General features: G+C 48.3%; 1 protein-coding gene across 1 annotated transcript in view; it reads left to right on the forward strand.

The window, feature by feature from the left end:
* The window catches only part of LOC147123896 (sperm flagella and cilia-associated protein 2-like), a 536,137-nt gene that overhangs the window by 390,199 nt on the left and 122,064 nt on the right, over positions 1–23,874 (forward strand). The window lies entirely within an intron of this gene.

Genomic DNA, 23,874 nt, shown 5'->3' on the forward strand with positions numbered 1-23,874 from the left:
CACACCCAATACTGGTCCCACACCCTGTGATAGACACTCACACCCAATACTGGTCCCACACCCTGTGATAGACACTCACACCCAATAGTGGTCCCGCACCCTGTGATAGACACGCACACCCAATACTGGTCCCGCACCCTGTGATAGACACTCACACCCAATACTGGTCCCACACCCTGTGATAGACACTCACACCCAATACTGGTCCCACACCCTGTTATAGACACTCACACCCAATACTGGTCCCACACCCTGTGATAGACACTCACACCCAATACTGGTCCCACACCCTGTTATAGACACTCACACCCAATACTGGTCCCACACCCTGTGATAGACACTCACACCCAATACTGGTCCCACACCCTGTTATAGACACTCACACCCAATACTGGTCCCACACCCTGTGATAGACACTCACACCCAATACTGGTCCCACACCCTGTGATAGACACTCACACCCAATACTGGTCCCACACCCTGTTATAGACACTCACACCCAATACTGGTCCCACTCCCTGTTATAGACACTCACACCCTATACTGGTCCCACACCCTGTTATAGACACACCCAATACTGGTCCCACACCCTGTTATAGACACTCACACCCAATACTGGTCCCACACCCTGTTATAGACACTCACACCCAATACTGGTCCCACACCCTGTTATAGACACTCACACCCTATACTGGTCCCACACCCTGTTATAGACACACCCAATACTGGTCCCACACCCTGTTATAGACACTCACACCCAATATTGGTCCCACACCCTGTGATAGACACTCACACCCAATACTGGTCCCACACCCTGTGATAGACACTCACACCCAATACTGGTCCCACACCCTGTGATAGACACTCACACCCAATACTGGTCCCACACCCTGTTATAGACACTCACACCCAATACTGGTCCCACTCCCTGTTATAGACACTCACACCCTATACTGGTCCCACACCCTGTTATAGACACACCCAATACTGGTCCCACACCCTGTTATAGACACTCACACCCAATACTGGTCCCACACCCTGTGATAGACACTCACACCCAATACTGGTCCCACACCCTGTTATAGACACTCACACCCAATACTGGTCCCACACCCTGTTATAGACACTCACACCCAATACTGGTCCCACACCCTGTTATAGACACTCACACCCAATACTGGTCCCACACCCTGTTATAGACACTCACACCCAATACTGGTCCCACACCCTGTTATAGACACTCACACCCAATACTGGTCCCACACCCTGTTATAGACACTCACACCCAATACTGGTCCCACACCCTGTGATAGACACTCACACCCAATACTGGTCCCACACCCTGTTATAGACACTCACACCCAATACTGATCCCACACCCTGTGATAGACACTCACACCCAATACTGGTCCCACACCCTGTTATAGACACTCACACCCAATACTGGTCCCGCACCCTGTTATAGACACTCACACCCAATACTGGTCCCACACCCTGTGATAGACACTCACACCCAATACTGGTCCCACACCCTGTTATAGACACTCACACCCAATACTGGTCCCACACCCTGTGATAGACACTCACACCCAATACTGGTCCCACACCCTGTTATAGACACTCACACCCAATACTGGTCCCACACCCTGTGATAGACACTCACACCCAATACTGGTCCCACACCCTGTTATAGACACTCACACCCAATACTGGTCCCGCACCCTGTGATAGACACTCACACCCAATACTGGTCCCACACCCTGTTATAGACACTCACACCCAATACTGGTCCCACTCCCTGTTATAGACACTCACACCCAATACTGGTCCCACACCCTGTTATAGACACTCACACCCAATACTGGTCCCACACCCTGTGATAGACACTCACACCCAATACTGGTCCCACACCCTGTTACAGACACACCCAATACTGGTCCCACTCGCTGTTATAGACACTCACACCCAATACTGGTCCCACCCCCTGTTATAGACACTCACACCCAATAGGTCCCACACCCTGTTATAGACACTCACACCCAATACTGGTCCCACACGCTGTTATAGACACTCACACCCAAAACTGGTCCCACACCCTGTTATACACACTCACACCCAATACTGGTCCCACACCCTATTATAGACACTCACACCCAATACTGGTCCCACACCCTGTTATAGACACACCCAATACTGGTCCCACACGCTGTTATAGACACTCACACCCAACACTGGTCCCACGCCCTGTTATAGACACTCACACCCAATACTGGTCCCACACCCTGTTATAGATACACCCAATACTGGTCCCACACCCTGTTATAGACACTCGCCCAATACTGGTCCCACTCGCTGTTATAGACACACCCAATACTGGTCCCACTCGCTGTTATAGACACACCCAATACTGGTCCCACTCGCTGTTATAGACACTCACACCCAATACTGGTCCCACACCCTGTTATAGACACTCACACCCAATACTGGTCCCACTCCCTGTTATAGACACTCACACCCAATACTGGTCCCACACCCTATTATAGACACTCACACCCAATACTGGACCCACACCCTGTTATAGACACTCAAACCTAATACTGGTACCACACCCTGTTATAGACACACCCAATACTGGTCCCACTCGCTGTTATAGACACTCACACCCAGTACTGGTCCCACACCCTGTTACAGACACTCACACCCAATACTGGTCCCACACCTGTTATAGACACTCACACCCAATACTGGTCCCACTCCCTGTTATAGACACTCACACCCAGTACTGGTCCCACACCCTGTTATAGACACTCACACCCAATACTGGTCCCACACCCTGTTATAGACACTCACACCCAATACTGGTCCCACACCCTGTTATAGACACTCACACCCAATACTGGTCCCACACCCTGTTATAGACACTCACACCCAATACTGGTCCCGCACCCTGTTATAGACACTCACACCCAATACTGGTCCCACACCCTGTTATAGACACTCACACCCAATACTGGTCCCACTCCCTGTTATAGACACTCACACCCAATACTGGTCCCACACCCTATTATAGACACTCACACCCAATACTGGTCCCACACCCTGTCATAGACACTCACACCCAATACTGGTCCCACACCGTGTTATAGACACTCACACCCAATACTGGTCCCACACCCTGTCATAGACACTCACACCCAATACTGGTCCCACACCCTATTACAGACACTCACACCCAATACTGGTCCCACACCCTGTTATAGACACTCACACCCAATACTCGTCCCGCACCCTGTTACAGACACTCACACCCAATACTGGTCCCACACCCTGTTATAGACACTCACACCCAATACTGGTCCCACACCCTGTTATAGACACTCACACCCAACACTGGTCCCACACCCTGTTATAGACACTCACACCCAATACTGGTCCCACACCCTGTTATAGACACTCACACCCAATACTGGTCCCACACCCTGTTATAGACACTCACACCCAATACTGGTCCCACACCTTGTTATAGACACTCACACCCAATACTGGTCCCACACCCTGTTATAGACACACCCAATACTGGTCCCACTCCCTGTTATGGACACTCACACCCAATACTCGTCCCGCACCCTGTTATAGACACTCACACCCAATACTGGTCCCACACCCTGTTATAGACACTCACACCCAATACTGGTCCCACACCCTGTTATAGACACTCACACCCAATACTGGTCCCACACCCTGTTACAGACACTCACACCCAATACTGGTCCCACACCTTGTTATAGACACTCACACCCAATACTGGTCCCACACCCTATTATAGACACTCACACCCAATACTGGTCCCACACCCTGTTATAGACACACCCAATACTGGTCCCACACCCTGTTATAGACACACCCAATACTGGTCCCACTCCCTGTTATAGACACTCACACCCAATACTGGTCCCGCACCCTGTGATAGACACTCACACCCAATACTGGTCCCACACCCTGTTATAGACACTCACCCAATACTGGTCCCACTCGCTGTTATAGACACACCCAATACTGGTCCCACTCGCTGTTATAGACAATCACACCCAATACTGGTCCCACACCCTGTTATAGACACTCACACCCAATACTGGTCCCACTCCCTGTTATAGACACTCACACCCAATACTGGTCCCACACCCTGTTATAGACACACCCAATACTGGTCCCACACCCTGTTATAGACACTCACACCCAATACTGGACCCACACCCTGTTATAGACACTCACACCCAATACTGGTCCCACACCCTGTTATAGACACTCACACCTAATACTGGTCCCACACCCTATTATAGACACTCACACCCAATACTGGACCCACACCCTGTTATAGACACTCACACCCAAGACTGGTCCCACACCCTGTTATAGACACTCACACCTAATATTGGTCCCACACCCTGTTATAGACACACCCAATACTGGTCCCACTCGCTGTTATAGACACTCACACCCAGTACTGGTCCCACACCCTGTTATAGACACTCACACCCAATACTGGTCCCACTCCCTGTTATAGACACTCACACCCAATACTGGTCCCACACCCTGTTATAGACACTCACACCGAATACTGGTCCCACAGCCTGTTATAGACACTCACACCCAATACTGGTCCCACACCCTGTTATAGACACTCACACCCAATACTGGTCCCACACCCTATTATAAACACTCACACCCAGGACTGGTCCCACACCCTGTTATAGACACTCACACCCAATACTGGTCCCACACCCTGTTATAGACACTCACACCCAGTACTGGTCCCACACCCTGTTATAGATATACCCAATACTGGTCCCACACCCTGTTATAGACCCTCACACCCAATACTGGTCCCACACCCTATTATAAACACTCACACCCAATACTGGTCCCACACCCTGTTATAGACACTCACACCCAGTACTGGTCCCACACCCTGTTATAGATATACCCAATACTGGTCCCACACCCTGTTATAGACACTCACACCCAATACTGGTCCCACACCCTATTATAAACACTCACACCCAATACTGGTCCCACACCCTGTTATAGACATCACACCCAGTACTGGTCCCACACCCTGTTATTGACACTCACACCCAATACTGGTCCCACACCCTGTTATAGACACTCACACCCAGTACTGGTCCGAACACCCTGTTATAGACACTCACACCCAATACTGGTCCCACACCCTATTATAAACACTCACACCCAATACTGGTCCCACACCCTGTTATAGACACTCACACCCAGTACTGGTCCCACACCCTGTTATAGACACTCACACCCAATACTGGTCCCACACCCTATTATAAACACTCACACCCAATACTGGTCCCACACCCTATTATAGACACTCACACCCAATACTGGTCCCACACCCTGTTATAGACATCACACCCAGTACTGGTCCCACACCCTGTTATTGACACTCACACCCAATACTGGTCCCACACCCTGTTATAGACACTCACACCCAATACTGGTCCCACACCCTGTTATAGACACTCACACCCAATACTGGTCCCACACCCTGTTATAGACACTCACACCCAATACTGGTCCCACACCCTGTTATAGACACTCACACCCAATACTGGTCCCACACCCTGTTATAGACACACCCAATACTGGTCCCACACCCTGTTATAGACACACCCAATATTGGTCCCACTCGCTGTTATAGACACTCACACCCAGTACTGGTCCCACACCCTGTTATAGACACTCACACCCAATACTGGTCCCACTCCCTGTTATAGACACTCACACCCAATACTGGTCCCACATCCTGTTATAGACACTCACACCCAATACTGGTCCCACTCCCTGTTATAGACACTCACACCCAATACTGGTCCCACACCCTGTTCTGGACACTCACACCCAATACTGGTCCCACACCCTGTTATAGACACTCACACCCAATACTGGTCCCACACCCTGTTATAGACACTCACACCCAATACTGGTCCCACACCCTGTTATAGACACTCACACCCAATACTGGTCCCACACCCTGTTATAGACACTCACACACGATACTGGTCCCACACCCTGTTATAGACACACCCAGTACTGGTCCCACACCCTGTTATAGACACTCACACCCAATACTGGTCCCACACCCTGTTATAGACACTCACACCCAATACTGGTCCCACACCCTGTTTTTGACACTCACACCCAATACTGGTCCCACACCCTGTTATAGACACACCCAATACTGGTCCCACACCCTATTATAGACACTCAAACCCAATAGTGGTCCCACACACTGTTATAGACACTCACACCCAATACTGGTCCCACACCATGTTATAGACACTCACACCCAATACTGGTCCCACACCCTGTTATAGACACTCACACCCAATACTGGTCCCACACCCTGTTATAGACACTCACACCCAATACTGGTCCCACACCCTGTTATAGACACACCCAGTACTGGTCCCACACCCTATTATAGACACTCAAACCCAATAGTGGTCCCACACCCTGTTATAGACACACCCAATACTGGTCCCACACCCTGTTATAGACACTCACACCCAATACTGGTCCCACTGCCTGTTATAGACACTCACACCCAATACTGGTCCCACACCCTGTAAAAGACACTCACACCCAATACTGGTCCCACACCCTGTTTTTGACACTCACACCCAATACTGGTCCCACACCCTGTTATAGACACTCACACCCAATACTGGTCCCACACCCTGTTATAGACACTCACACCCAATACTGGTCCCACACCCTGTTATAGACACTCACACCCAATACTCGTCCCACACCCTGTTATAGACACTCACACCCAATACTGGTCACACACCCTGTTATAGACACACCCAATACTGGTCCCACTCGCTGTTATAGACACTCACACCCAATACTAGTCCCACACCCTGTTATAGACACACCGAATACTGGTCCCACTTGCTGTTATAGACACTCACACCCAATACTGGTCCCACACCCTGTTATAGACACTCACACCCAATACTGGTCCCACACCCTGTTATACACACTCACACCCAGGACTGGTCCCACACCCTGTTATAGACACTCACACCCAATACTGGTTCCACACCCAGTTATAGACACTCACACCCAATACAGGTCCCACACCCTGTTATAGACACAACCAATACTGGTCCCACTCCCTGTTATAGACACACCCAATACTGGTCCCACTCCCTGTTATAGCCACTCACACCCAATACTGGTCCCACACCCTGTTATAGACACTCACACCCAATACTGGTCCCACACCCTGTTATAGACACTCACACCCAATACTGGTCCCACACCCTGTTATAGACACTCACACCTAATACTGGTCCCACACCCTGTTATAGACACACCCAATACTGGTCCCACTCGCTGTTATAGACACTCACACCCAGTACTGGTCCCACACCCTGTTATAGACACTCACACCCAATACTGGTCCCACTCCCTGTTATAGACACTCACACCCAATACTGGTCCCACACCCTGTTATAGACACACCCAATACTGGTCCCACACCCTGTTATAGACACTCACACCCAATACTGGTCCCGCACCCTGTGATAGACACTCACACCCAATACTGGTCCCACACCCTGTTATAGACACTCACACCCAATACTGGTCCCGCACCCTGTGATAGACACTCACACCCAATACTGGTCCCACTCCCTGTTATAGACACTCACACCCAATACTGGTCCCGCACCCTGTGATAGACACTCACACCCAATACTGGTCCCACACCCTGTTATAGACACTCACCCAATACTGGTCCCACTCGCTGTTATAGACACACCCAATACTGGTCCCACTCGCTGTTATAGACAATCACACCCAATACTGGTCCCACACCCTGTTATAGACACTCACACCCAATACTGGTCCCACTCCCTGTTATAGACACTCACACCCAATACTGGTCCCACACCCTGTTATAGACACACCCAATACTGGTCCCACACCCTGTTATAGACACTCACACCCAATACTGGACCCACACCCTGTTATAGACACTCACACCCAATACTGGTCCCACACCCTGTTATAGACACTCACACCTAATACTGGTCCCACACCCTATTATAGACACTCACACCCAATACTGGACCCACACCCTGTTATAGACACTCACACCCAAGACTGGTCCCACACCCTGTTATAGACACTCACACCTAATATTGGTCCCACACCCTGTTATAGACACACCCAATACTGGTCCCACTCGCTGTTATAGACACTCACACCCAGTACTGGTCCCACACCCTGTTATAGACACTCACACCCAATACTGGTCCCACACCCTGTTATAGACACTCACACCCAATACTGGACCCACACCCTGTTCTAGACACTCACACCCAATACTGGTCCCACACCCTGTTATAGACACTCACACCTAATACTGGTCCCACACCCTATTATAGACACTCACACCCAATACTGGACCCACACCCTGTTATAGACACTCACACCTAATACTGGTCCCACACCCTATTATAGACACTCACACCCAATACTGGACCCACACCCTGTTATAGACACTCACACCCAAGACTGGTCCCACACCCTGTTATAGACACTCACACCTAATATTGGTCCCACACCCTGTTATAGACACACCCAATACTGGTCCCACTCGCTGTTATAGACACTCACACCCAGTACTGGTCCCACACCCTGTTATAGACACTCACACCCAATACTGGTCCCACACCCTGTTATAGACACTCACACCGAATACTGGTCCCACAGCCTGTTATAGACACTCACACCCAATACTGGTCCCACACCCTGTTATAGACACTCACACCCAATACTGGTCCCACACCCTATTATAAACACTCACACCCAGGACTGGTCCCACACCCTGTTATAGACACTCACACCCAATACTGGTCCCACACCCTGTTATAGACACTCACACCCAGTACTGGTCCCACACCCTGTTATAGATATACCCAATACTGGTCCCACACCCTGTTATAGACACTCACACCCAATACTGGTCCCACACCCTATTATAAACACTCACACCCAATACTGGTCCCACACCCTGTTATAGACATCACACCCAGTACTGGTCCCACACCCTGTTATTGACACTCACACCCAATACTGGTCCCACACCCTGTTATAGACACTCACACCCAGTACTGGTCCCACACCCTGTTATAGACACTCACACCCAATACTGGTCCCACACCCTATTATAAACACTCACACCCAATACTGGTCCCACACCCTGTTATAGACATCACACCCAGTACTGGTCCCACACCCTGTTATTGACACTCACACCCAATACTGGTCCCACACCCTGTTATAGACACTCACACCCAATACTGGTCCCACACCCTGTTATAGACACTCACACCCAATACTGGTCCCACACCCTGTTATAGACACTCACACCCAATACTGGTCCCACTCCCTGTTATAGACACACCCAATACTGGTCCGAACCCTATTATAGACACTCACACCCAATACTGGTCCCACACCCTGTTATAGACACACCCAATATTGGTCCCACTCGCTGTTATAGACACTCACACCCAGTACTGGTCCCACACCCTGTTATAGACACTCACACCCAATACTGGTCCCACTCCCTGTTATAGACACTCACACCCAATACTGGTCCCACATCCTGTTATAGACACTCACACCCAATACTGGTCCCACTCCCTGTTATAGACACTCACACCCAATACTGGTCCCACACCCTGTTCTGGACACTCACACCCAATACTGGTCCCACACCCTGTTATAGACACTCACACCCAATACTGGTCCCACACCCTGTTATAGACACTCACACCCAATACTGGTCCCACACCCTGTTATAGACACTCACACCCAATACTGGTCCCACACCCTGTTATAGACACTCACACACGATACTGGTCCCACACCCTGTTATAGACACACCCAGTACTGGTCCCACACCCTGTTATAGACACTCACACCCAATACTGGTCCCACACCCTGTTATAGACACTCACACCCAATACTGGTCCCACACCCTGTTTTTGACACTCACACCCAATACTGGTCCCACACCCTGTTATAGACACACCCAATACTGGTCCCACACCCTATTATAGACACTCAAACCCAATAGTGGTCCCACACCCTGTTATAGACACTCACACCCAATACTGGTCCCACACCATGTTATAGACACTCACACCCAATACTGGTCCCACACCCTGTTATAGACACTCACACCCAATACTGGTCCCACACCCTGTTATAGACACTCACACCCAATACTGGTCCCACACCCTGTTATAGACACACCCAATACTGGTCCCACACCCTATTATAGACACTCAAACCCAATAGTGGTCCCACACCCTGTTATAGACACACCCAATACTGGTCCCACACCCTGTTATAGACACTCACACCCAATACTGGTCCCACTGCCTGTTATAGACACTCACACCCAATACTGGTCCCACACCCTGTAAAAGACACTCACACCCAATACTGGTCCCACACCCTGTTTTTGACACTCACACCCAATACTGGTCCCACACCCTGTTATAGACACTCACACCCAATACTCGTCCCACACCCTGTTATAGACACTCACACCCAATACTGGTCACACACCCTGTTATAGACACACCCAATACTGGTCCCACTCGCTGTTATAGACACTCACACCCAATACTAGTCCCACACCCTGTTATAGACACACCGAATACTGGTCCCACTTGCTGTTATAGACACTCACACCCAATACTGGTCCCACACCCTGTTATAGACACTCACACCCAATACTGGTCCCACACCCTGTTATACACACTCACACCCAGGACTGGTCCCACACCCTGTTATAGACACTCACACCCAATACTGGTCCCACACCCTGTTATAGACACTCACACCCAATACTGGTCCCACACCCTGTTATAGACACTCACACCCAATACTGGTCCCACACCCTGTTATACACACTCACACCCAGGACTGGTCCCACACCCTGTTATAGACACTCACACCCAATACTGGTCCCACACCCTGTTATAGACACTCACACCCAATACTGGTCCCACACCCTGTTATAGACACACCCAATACTGGTCCCACACCCTATTATAGACACTCAAACCCAATAGTGGTCCCACACCCTGTTATAGACACACCCAATACTGGTCCCACACCCTGTTATAGACACTCACACCCAATACTGGTCCCACTGCCTGTTATAGACACTCACACCCAATACTGGTCCCACACCCTGTAAAAGACACTCACACCCAATACTGGTCCCACACCCTGTTTTTGACACTCACACCCAATACTGGTCCCACACCCTGTTATAGACACTCACACCCAATACTCGTCCCACACCCTGTTATAGACACTCACACCCAATACTGGTCACACACCCTGTTATAGACACACCCAATACTGGTCCCACTCGCTGTTATAGACACTCACACCCAATACTCGTCCCACACCCTGTTATAGACACACCGAATACTGGTCCCACTTGCTGTTATAGACACTCACACCCAATACTGGTCCCACACCCTGTTATAGACACTCACACCCAATACTGGTCCCACACCCTGTTATACACACTCACACCCAGGACTGGTCCCACACCCTGTTATAGACACTCACACCCAATACTGGTCCCACACCCTGTTATAGACACTCACACCCAATACTGGTCCCACACCCTGTTATAGACACTCACACCCAATACTGGTCCCACACCCTGTTATACACACTCACACCCAGGACTGGTCCCACACCCTGTTATAGACACTCACACCCAATACTGGTCCCACACCCTGTTATACACACTCACACCCAGGACTGGTCCCACACCCTGTTATAGACACTCACACCCAATACTGGTCCCACACCCTGTTATAGACACTCACACCCAATACTGGTTCCACACCCAGTTATAGACACTCACACCCAATACAGGTCCCACACCCTGTTATAGACACAACCAATACTGGTCCCACTCCCTGTTATAGACACACCCAATACTGGTCCCACTCCCTGTTATAGCCACTCACACCCAATACTGGTCCCACACCCTGTTATAGACACTCACACCTAATACTGGTCCCACACCCTGTTATAGACACACCCAATACTGGTCCCACTCGCTGTTATAGACACTCACACCCAGTACTGGTCCCACACCCTGTTATAGACACTCACACCCAATACTGGTCCCACTCCCTGTTATAGACACTCACACCCAATACTGGTCCCACACCCTGTTAGAGACACTCACACCCAATACTGGTCCCACAGCCTGTTATAGACACTCACACCCAATACTGGTCCCACTCCCTGTTATAGACACTCACACCCAATACTGGTCCCACTCCCTGTTATAGACACTCACACCCAATACTGGTCCCACTCCCTGTTATAGACACTCACACCCAGTACTGGTCCCACACCCTGTTATAGACACTCACACCCAATACTGGTCCCACTCCCTGTTATAGACACTCACACCCAATACTGGTCCCACACCCTGTTAGAGACACTCACACCCAATACTGGTCCCACAGCCTGTTATAGACACTCACACCCAATACTGGTCCCACACCCTGTTATAGACACTCACACCCAATACTGGTCCCACTCCCTGTTATAGACACTCACACCCAATACTGGTCCCACACCCTGTTAGAGACACTCACACCCAATACTGGTCCCACACCCTGTTATAGACACTCACACCCAATACTGGTCCCACAGCCTGTTATAGACACTCACACCCAATACTGGTCCCACACCCTGTTGTAGACACTCACACCCAATACTGGTCCCACACCCTATTATAAACACTCACACCCAGTACTGGTCCCACACCCTGTTATAGACACTCACACCCAATACTGGTCCCACACCCTGTTATAGACACTCACACCCAGTACTGGTCCCACACCCTGTTATAGATATACCCAATACTGGTCCCACACCCTGTTATAGACACTCACACCCAATACTGGTCCCACACCCTATTATAAACACTCACACCCAATACTGGTCCCACACCCTGTTATAGACACTCACACCCAGTACTGGTCCCACACCCTGTTATAGATATACCCAATACTGGTCCCACACCCTGTTATAGACACTCACACCCAATACTGGTCCCACACCCTATTATAAACACTCACACCCAATACTGGTCCCACACCCTGTTATAGACATCACACCCAGTACTGGTCCCACACCCTGTTATAGACACTCACACCCAATACTGGTCCCACACCCTGTTATAGACACTCACACCCAGTACTGGTCCCACACCCTGTTATAGATACACCCAATACTGGTCCCACACCCTGTGATAGACACTCACACCCAATACTGGTCCCACACCCTGTTATAGACACTCACACCCAATACTGGTCCCACACCCTGTTATAGACACTCACACCCAATACTGGTCCCACTCCCAGTTATAGACACTCACACCCAATACTGGTCCCACACCCTATTATAAACACTCACACCCAGTACTGGTCCCACACCCTGTTATAGACACTCACACCCAATACTGGTCCCACTCCCTGTTATAGACACTCACACCCAATACTGGTCCCACACCCTGTTCTGGACACTCACACCCAATACTGGTCCCACACCCTGTTATAGACACTCACACCCAATACTGGTCCCACACCCTGTTATAGACACTCACACCCAATACTGGTCCCACACCCTGTTATAGACACTCACACCCAATACTGGTCCCACACCCTGTTATAGACACTCACACCCAATACTGGTCCCACACCCTGTTATAGACACTCACACCCAATACTGGTCCCACACCCTGTTATAGACACTCACACACGATACTGGTCCCACACCCTGTTATAGACACACCCAATACTGGTCCCACACCCTATTATAAACACTCACACCCAGTACTGGTCCCACACCCTGTTATAGACACTCACACCCAATACTGGTCCCACTCCCTGTTATAGACACTCACACCCAATACTGGTCCCACACCCTGTTCTGGACACTCACACCCAATACTGGTCCCACACCCTGTTATAGACACTCACACCCAATACTGGTCCCACACCCTGTTATAGACACTCACACCCAATACTGGTCCCACACCCTGTTATAGACACTCACACCCAATACTGGTCCCACACCCTGTTATAGACACTCACACCCAATACTGGTCCCACACCCTGTTATAGACACTCACACCCAGTACTGGTCCCACACCCTGTTATAGACACTCACACACGATACTGGTCCCACACCCTGTTATAGACACACCCAATACTGGTCCCACACCCTGTTATAGACACTCACACCCAGTACTGGTCCCACACCCTGTTATAGACACTCACACCCAATACTGGTCCCACACCCTGTAAAAGACACTCACACCCAATACTGGTCCCACACCCTGTTTTTGACACTCACACCCAATACTGGTCCCACACCCTGTTATAGACACTCACACCCAATACTGGTCCCACACCCTGTTATAGACACTCACACCCAATACTGGTCCCACACCCTGTTATAGACACTCACACCCAATACTCGTCCCACACCCTGTTATAGACACTCACACCCAATACTGGTCACACACCCTGTTATAGACACACCCAATACTGGTCCCACTCGCTGTTATAGACACTCACACCCAATACTAGTCCCACACCCTGTTATAGACACACCGAATACTGGTCCCACTTGCTGTTATAGACACTCACACCCAATACTGGTCCCACACCCTGTTATAGACACTCACACCCAATACTGGTCCCACACCCTGTTATAGACACTCACACCCAATACTGGTTCCACACCCAGTTATAGACACTCACACCCAATACAGGTCCCACACCCTGTTATAGACACAACCAATACTGGTCCCACTCCCTGTTATAGACACACCCAATACTGGTCCCACTCCCTGTTATTGCCACTCACACCCAATACTGGTCCCACACCCTGTTATAGACACTCACACCTAATACTGGTCCCACACCCTGTTATAGACACTCACACCCAATACTGGACCCGCACCCTGTTATAGACACTCACACCCAAGACTGGTCCCACACCCTGTTGTAGACACTCACACCTAATACTGGTCCCACACCCTATTATCGACACTCACACCCAATACTGGACCCACACCCTGTTATAGACACTCACACCCAAGACTGGTCCCACACCCTGTTATAGACACTCACACCTAATATTGGTCCCACACCCTGTTATAGACACTCACACCCAATACTGGTCCCACACCCTGTTATAGACACTCACACCCAATACTGGTCCCACACCCTGTTATAGACACTCACACCTAATATTGGTCCCACACCCTGTTATAGACACTCACACCCAATACTGGTCCCACTCGCTGTTATAGACACTCACACCCAGTACTGGTCCCACACCCTGTTATAGACACTCACACCCAATACTGGTCCCACTCCCTGTTATAGACACTCACACCCAATACTGGTCCCACACCCTGTTATAGACACTCACACCGAATACTGGTCCCACAGCCTGTTATAGACACTCACACCCAATACTGGTCCCACACCCTGTTATAGACACTCACACCCAATACTGGTCCCACACCCTATTATAAACACTCACACCCAGGACTGGTCCCACACCCTGTTATAGACACTCACACCCAATACTGGTCCCACACCCTGTTATAGACACTCACACCCAGTACTGGTCCCACACCCTGTTATAGATATACCCAATACTGGTCCCACACCCTGTTATAGACACTCACACCCAATACTGGTCCCACACCCTATTATAAACACTCACACCCAATACTGGTCCCACACCCTGTTATAGACACTCACACCCAGTACTGGTCCCACACCCTGTTATAGATATACCCAATACTGGTCCCACACCCTGTTATAGACACTCACACCAAATACTGGTCCCACACCCTATTATAAACACTCACACCCAATACTGGTCCCACACCCTGTTATAGACATCACACCCAGTACTGGTCCCACACCCTGTTATTGACACTCACACCCAATACTGGTCCCACACCCTGTTATAGACACTCACACCCAGTACTGGTCCCACACCCTGTTATAGACACTCACACCCAATACTGGTCCCACACCCTATTATAAACACTCACACCCAATACTGGTCCCACACCCTGTTATAGACATCACACCCAGTACTGGTCCCACACCCTGTTATTGACACTCACACCCAATACTGGTCCCACACCCTGTTATAGACACTCACACCCAATACTGGTCCCACACCCTGTTATAGACACTCACACCCAATACTGGTCCCACACCCTGTTATAGACACTCACACCCAATACTGGTCCCACTCCCTGTTATAGACACTCACACCCAATACTGGTCCCACACCCTGTTATAGACACTCACACCGAATACTGGTCCCACAGCCTGTTATAGACACTCACACCCAATACTGGTCCCACACCCTGTTATAGACACTCACACCCAATACTGGTCCCACACCCTATTATAAACACTCACACCCAGGACTGGTCCCACACCCTGTTATAGACACTCACACCCAATACTGGTCCCACACCCTGTTATAGACACTCACACCCAGTACTGGTCCCACACCCTGTTATAGATATACCCAATACTGGTCCCACACCCTGTTATAGACACTCACACCCAATACTGGTCCCACACCCTATTATAAACACTCACACCCAATACTGGTCCCACACCCTGTTATAGACACTCACACCCAGTACTGGTCCCACACCCTGTTATAGATATACCCAATACTGGTCCCACACCCTGTTATAGACACTCACACCCAATACTGGTCCCACACCCTATTATAAACACTCACACCCAATACTGGTCCCACACCCTGTTATAGACATCACACCCAGTACTGGTCCCACACCCTGTTATTGACACTCACACCCAATACTGGTCCCACACCCTGTTATAGACACTCACACCCAGTACTGGTCCCACACCCTGTTATAGACACTCACACCCAATACTGGTCCCACACCCTATTATAAACACTCACACCCAATACTGGTCCCACACCCTGTTATAGACATCACACCCAGTACTGGTCCCACACCCTGTTATTGACACTCACACCCAATACTGGTCCCACACCCTGTTATAGACACTCACACCCAATACTGGTCCCACACCCTGTTATAGACACTCACACCCAATACTGGTCCCACACCCTGTTATAGACACTCACACCCAATACTGGTCCCACACCCTGTTATAGACACACCCAATACTGGTCCGAACCCTATTATAGACACTCACACCCAATACTGGTCCCACACCCTGTTATAGACACACCCAATATTGGTCCCACTCGCTGTTATAGACACTCACACCCAGTACTGGTCCCACACCCTGTTATAGACACTCACACCCAATACTGGTCCCACTCCCTGTTATAGACACTCACACCCAATACTGGTCCCACATCCTGTTATAGACACTCACACCCAATACTGGTCCCACTCCCTGTTATAGACACTCACACCCAATACTGGTCCCACACCCTGTTCTGGACACTCACACCCAATACTGGTCCCACACCCTGTTATAGACACTCACACCCAATACTGGTCCCACACCCTGTTATAGACACTCACACCCAATACTGGTCCCACACCCTGTTATAGACACTCACACCCAATACTGGTCCCACACCCTGTTATAGACACTCACACACGATACTGGTCCCACACCCTGTTATAGACACACCCAGTACTGGTCCCACACCCTGTTATAGACACTCACACCCAATACTGGTCCCACACCCTGTTATAGACACTCACACCCAATACTGGTCCCACACCCTGTTTTTGACACTCACACCCAATACTGGTCCCACACCCTGTTATAGACACACCCAATACTGGTCCCACACCCTATTATAGACACTCAAACCCAATAGTGGTCCCACACCCTGTTATAGACACTCAATACAATACAATACAATACAAATCGCTTTATTGGCATGATAAGGTACATCTTATGTTGCCAAAGCATCAAAATACATTTATGGTTGAACACATAAACGCGGTTCCATTCATACAGTGTATAAACAGGTATATCCTTGAGTTTATAAATATATTTTCGCCTTGTTTATATATACTCTTGTCTTAGTTTACTGGTTGTCTCTCTGTTCATGGCAAGCTGTAACATAGTGTGCCGCCAGTGTTACACAGCTTCTCTCCTCCCCCAGTAGGAATGGGAGTTTTTGGTTGTCAGTCAGATTTCTGAATTCAGGGCATATTTGTGAGAATTTTTGATAGATATTCTCTCTGATGCCCTGATATTTTCCACAGGCTGTGAGGAAGTGCATCTCTGTCTCAACTACTCCCTGACTGCAGTGAGAGCATATCCTGTCTTCTCTTGGCAGCCTGGTCTGCCTGTGTCTGCCTTTTTCGATCGCTAGGCTATGTTCGCTAAGTCTGTACCTTGTCAAGGTTCTTCTCAGTTTGTTATCCTTTACCATGGTCAGGTAATCAGCTATGTTGTATTGTCTGTTTAGGGCCAAGTAGCAATTGAGTTTGCTTTGGGTTTTTGTTGTTTCTGCCCAATATGACAGATATTTTTCCTTTTGCTTAGCGACGATTGTGTTGGGTCGAATTCTTTGTGTTACCCTGTCACTGTCCTGGGGCTGGTTATTGTTAGTATTGTTATTAGTTACTTTATTGAGTCCCAGGACTAGTTGACTGAGGGTATTCTTCTTTATGGTCAGCTCTTGGCATTTCAGGGCGTCGTAGTGATAGCATTGGGGGTTGCTCATTTGTAGGTGATTCCAAAATTTGGTGGCTCTTTTTTGGATAGTGATTATTAATGGGTATTGGCCTAGTTCCGCCCTGCATGCGTTGTTTACTGTTTTCCTTTGAGTCCGGAGGATACTTTTACAGAATTCCGCATGTAGGATCTCAATTGGGTGTTTGTCCCATTTTGCAAAATCTTGTTGTGTTAGTGGTCCCCAGACCTCACTGCCATAGAGTGCAATTGGTTCAATTACTGATTTGAAAATTTTGAGCCAAATGCTAATTGGGATTTCTATTTGGATTGATTTTTTGATGGCATAGAAAGCCCTTCTTGCTTTCTCTTTCAGTTCATTCACAGCCAGTTTGAAGTTTCCCGTAGAACTGATTTTTAAGCCCAAGTATGTGTAGTGAGTGGTTTGTTCAATTTTGGTTGTTCCTACTGTGAAATTTATTGTGGGTCCATGTTGTTTGGATCTTTGCTGGAACACAAGGACTTTGGTTTTTTGGGGATTTATTGTCAGGGCCCAAGTCTGGCAGTACGACTCCAGCAGGTCCAGGTTCTGCTGTAGACCCTCCTTAGTTGGTGACAGCAGAACCAGGTCGTCGGCATAGAGGAGGAATTTAACCTTGGATTCATATAGGGTGAGGCCGGGTGCTGTAGATTGTTCAAGTAGTTTTGCCAATCCATTAATGTAAATATTAAAGAGTGTCGGTGAGATTGGCGAGCCCTGCGTCACCCCCCGCCCCTGTGGGAAGTATTTTGTTTGTTTGTCTCCAATTTTAACTGCACATTTATTGTTTGTATACATTGATTTAATTACATCATATGTTTTCCCTCCTACCCCGCTTTCGATAAGTTTCAGGAATAAACCGTCATGCCAGATGGAGTCGAAAGCCTTCTGGAAATCTACAAAGCATGCGTAGATTTTGCTTTTGTTATGGTGAACGTGTTTGTCAATTAGGGTCTGTAGGGTGAAGATATGATCGGATGTTCTATAGTTTGGCAGGAATCCAATTTGGCTTTTACTCAAGACATTGTGCTCTTCAAGGAAGTTTATAAGTCTTTTGTTTATGATGCTACAGAATACCTTCCCCAGGTTACTGTTTACACAGATGCCTCGATAGTTGTTTGGGTCGATTTTGTCCCCACTTTTGTATATGGGTGTTATGAGTCCTTTGTTCCAGATGTCAGGGAAATAACCGACACTCAGAACCAAGTTGAAGAGTTTTAGGATAGCCAGTTTCAGTTTGTCGTCTGCGTGTTTAATCATCTCGTTTAGTATGCCGTCTGTCCCGCAAGCTTTTCCTGGTCGCAGGTCCTTGAGTTTTTCAAGAAGTTCTTTTTCTGTTGTTATGGCGTCTAGCGGGTTTTGGTTATCTTTTATGGCCATTTCAAGCTTTTCAAGTTTTTTGCGTATTTGGTGTTGCTCTGGTCCTAGTGTGTTTTTCTGGTATAATTTTTCAAAGTGGTTTACCCATGTGTCCCCATTTTGAATGGACAAATCGTCGTGTTGTTTTTTGTGTAGTGTTTTCAAGTTGTCCCAGAAACAATTCGACTCAATGGATTCCTCCATGGAGCTGAGTGTATTCTTAATAAATTGCTCTTTTTTGGTCCTGAGTGTGTTTCTGTATTGTGTTAGCGTCTGACAATAAGTAAGGCGTAATTCCTCGTTTTCTGGATGTCTGTGTTTTTGGTTTGATAGTTTTCTAAGTTTTTTCCTCATGTTATGGCAATCATGGTCAAACCATTTTTCATAGTTTTTTGTTTTGGGTTTGTTCTTGCGAGCTTTCAAGTTTGCATTTGTTGCCAAATTATCAAAAATATTGTTTAGTTTACTAACTGCCCGGTTTACGCCTTCTTTATTGTGAGTGTATATGTTATCCAGAAAGGTGTCCAAGAGAGCTTGAGTTGATGCATTGCTAATTGTTTTCTGGTATTTTTCCGTGTCGTTTTTGGCCCATCTGTACGATTTTTTGGTGTTGTACAGTTTACTGGGTTGTGTTTCTATGTTGTTTGTTTCTGTCTTTTTGAGAAACATAGTAATTTGACTGTGATCTGACAGTGTTGTTTGTGGTTTGACTGTGAATGCTCTGAAAGAGGATGGGTCCAAGTCTGTAATCATATAGTCTACTGTGCTGCAGCCAAGAGGTGAGCAGTAGGTCGATCTTCCTAGGAGGTCTCCTATGAACCTACCATTGACAATGTACAGACCCAGGTTTCGACAGAGCTGTAGTAGCTGTTTACCGTTGGTATTTGACTGCTTGTCGCAGTTATGCCTGTATGGAAGGGAAGGGATGTCAAAGTGGTTATTCCCGAATACGTAATTGTTTCCCTGATTATTGGTGAAGTCTGGTTCTTCGCCCGTTCTTGAATTGAGGTCCCCACAGATCAACACGTTCCCCTGGGCCTGGTATTGGATAATTTCCCCCTCCATGTTGGAGAAGGTGTCCTCTTTGTAGTACGGGGAATCGATTGGAGGGATATAAAGTGCGCAAATGTAAACATCTTGGGTGTTTGAGATAATCTCCCTCTCAAGTTTGAGCCACATATGGTTTTCGCCCTTTTTTATAAATTTGATGTAATTCTTAAGTTCTGTTTTAAACCAGATCAGTATGCCTCCGGAGTCTCTGCCTTGGGTTACACTTGGTAATTTATTGGAGGGGACCACTAGCTCAGTGTACCCTTGGGGACAGCCGGTGTGTCCTTTTCCTTTATACCAAGTTTCCTGTAAAATGATAATATCTAGATCTTTAGTTTCCTCTATGAACTCTGGGGTCCTACTCTTCACTTCTCGCAGTGAAGAGCGTAGACCTTGGATATTCCAGGTCGAAATATATAAGGATTTCATGTTAAGTTTTATCTTTTTCTATGATAGGTTAAAGAGTGGTACGTGTTTGTCGTGTCTAAGTGTGGGGAAAAAAAAGATCACCCCAGTTGTCTACAAAAGTTAATACAATTTGGTTACAGTTCTTTCTATTAATTAGTCCTTGATCCATAAGGCGGAAGTAGATGCTGCTGCACATCTGCTTATTGTCTCTTAATGGATTGTTTCTGTCTGAGGTATTGCGTACGTCCTGTGCATCTCTCCCTCTGTCTGGCTGGTAGCGGTCCTATTCCCCTGTGGGACAGGAGTGGTGCAGGTCTGATAATGTTGTTTTGCATGGGGATCCTCTCCGGTCTCGGTTGGTGTGGTGGTGGTCTTTGTAGTGTTCCTGATATGTACCCCGCTGATCTCTGGTGGTCGGGGGGGGGTCCTCTTGGAGTCTGGGTATGGACCCGGTTAAAAGCGACGTCCTTCAGGGCTTTAGCAAAGATCGATATTTTTTGCCTTTGGATGTGGACGTGGTCGTAAAGACATTCTTCATCGAGGGTGGGGTGTTGGGCCAGGTGTACGTTGTGGTTTGATTCGCATTCTGTTGCTATGCTGGCATTTATCTCATGAATTGTGTTGTTGTTGAAGTCTGTTCTCGGCAATATTGTGGAAACAGTGATTCTAGTGTTTGGAAATGTACTGCTTGCCTTCCTAATCATTGCTCTGAGCGATGTTGCTACCTCTTTCTGTTTGGCCTTTAGGTCATTTGTGCCCGTGTGTATTATTATGTGTTGGGGGGAGCCTAATCTGGCTTTGGTCAGCCATCCCATGGCTCTGTCTGTTGTTGGGCACCAAATCTTTTCTACTTTACTTCTAGGGAAGAGCTTTTTCTCCCATAGAAATTTCCCATTTGAGTCTATGAGTATTACGACGTCAGCCTTGTTTGTGTTTACTGTCTGGTGGCTTTCGCCTGGACTCATAGTGTGTGTGCTGGGCTGGGGTGTCTGGTGTGTGCGTACCTCTTGTGAGCGGCTCGCTTGTGGTTCCATGGTGGTGGGGGAAGATTGCGAGTCAGCATGCTGGTCGGTCTGTGTGGCACCCCTTGTATTGTGTGTCTGTTGCTTTTGTTCCGTGTGGGAGTGCAGCCGTTCCGTCCGGCTCTGTCTTGTCTTATCTCTAGTCTCTGGTTGCTGGTCTAATGGTGTTTTCTCTCCTCTATGGCTCTCTTCTTTTTCCTGCAGCTCTTTCACCTGATTCTTAAGTAGATTCATCTGGTTATCAAGTCTATTCAGCTCTCTCTTGTGTCTCTCCCTCTCCTGCTTTTGTTTGTCATTCAATTTGAGGACCTCCTCTCTAAGTTTAACCATCTCTATCTCTAATTGATAAAATTTATCTTTTGGTTGTATCTGGCTGTGTGATCCCGGGGTATGTGTCTGGTCGGCCCTGGAAGGCTCACTCACTTCCTGGCTAAGCTGGTCGGCCCTGGAAGGCTCACTCACTTCCTGGCTATGCTGCTCTTCTCTTGGTGGGCTGGGAATGGTAGGGGAACTATGTGTGGCTTCCTCCGTGGTAGTTATGCTGGGGTTTGTCAGTTGTATCGTGTGGCTGTGGTTCCCCGGGGTTAGTGTCTGGTTTGAACTGTGTGGCTCGTTCATCCCTTGACCATGCAGATTTTCTCCTGGTAAGTTGTCAATGTTGGGGGGAGTGCGGGCCACTCTGGGGCTGTTCATTCCCCTCGTAGTTGATCTTTTCAGTGTCCTGAAGGCCGTTGCAAATTTGTCGAGGTTGCCTTGCACTAATATTGTTCCGGTATTGTACGCGTTGACAGTCGTGATTGAACTGTCTCCTGGTGTGTTAATTTTCATTATGGACCCATTTGCAGTATTTTTTAGCTTAACACTGGTATAGTGTGATTTTATTGCTCTGATCCAAGCCGCTGGCTGATCTGAGTAGAATATGAGGTTACTTTTTGTCCCATTGTTGTAACAGTCAGTAAAGAGAGTTTCTGGTTTTTCTCTCATCTGAGCATGCTTGATCGTTTTTATAGCTTTTTTTGTGGTGTTGGGGGGAATCTGGAAGCGGGGCTGTTGTGGATCTTCTGATTCGCTCATTTTTGGTAAAGTATTGTTGATCTTAGAATAAGCTTTTCTGGGGCCCCGGGTTTGGTGTTACCCTCTCCCT

This window comes from Somniosus microcephalus, chromosome 1 (assembly GCF_052327205.1).
Source record: "Somniosus microcephalus isolate GS21.2 chromosome 1, FLI_Smic_1.0, whole genome shotgun sequence".
NCBI lineage: Eukaryota > Metazoa > Chordata > Chondrichthyes > Squaliformes > Somniosidae > Somniosus > Somniosus microcephalus.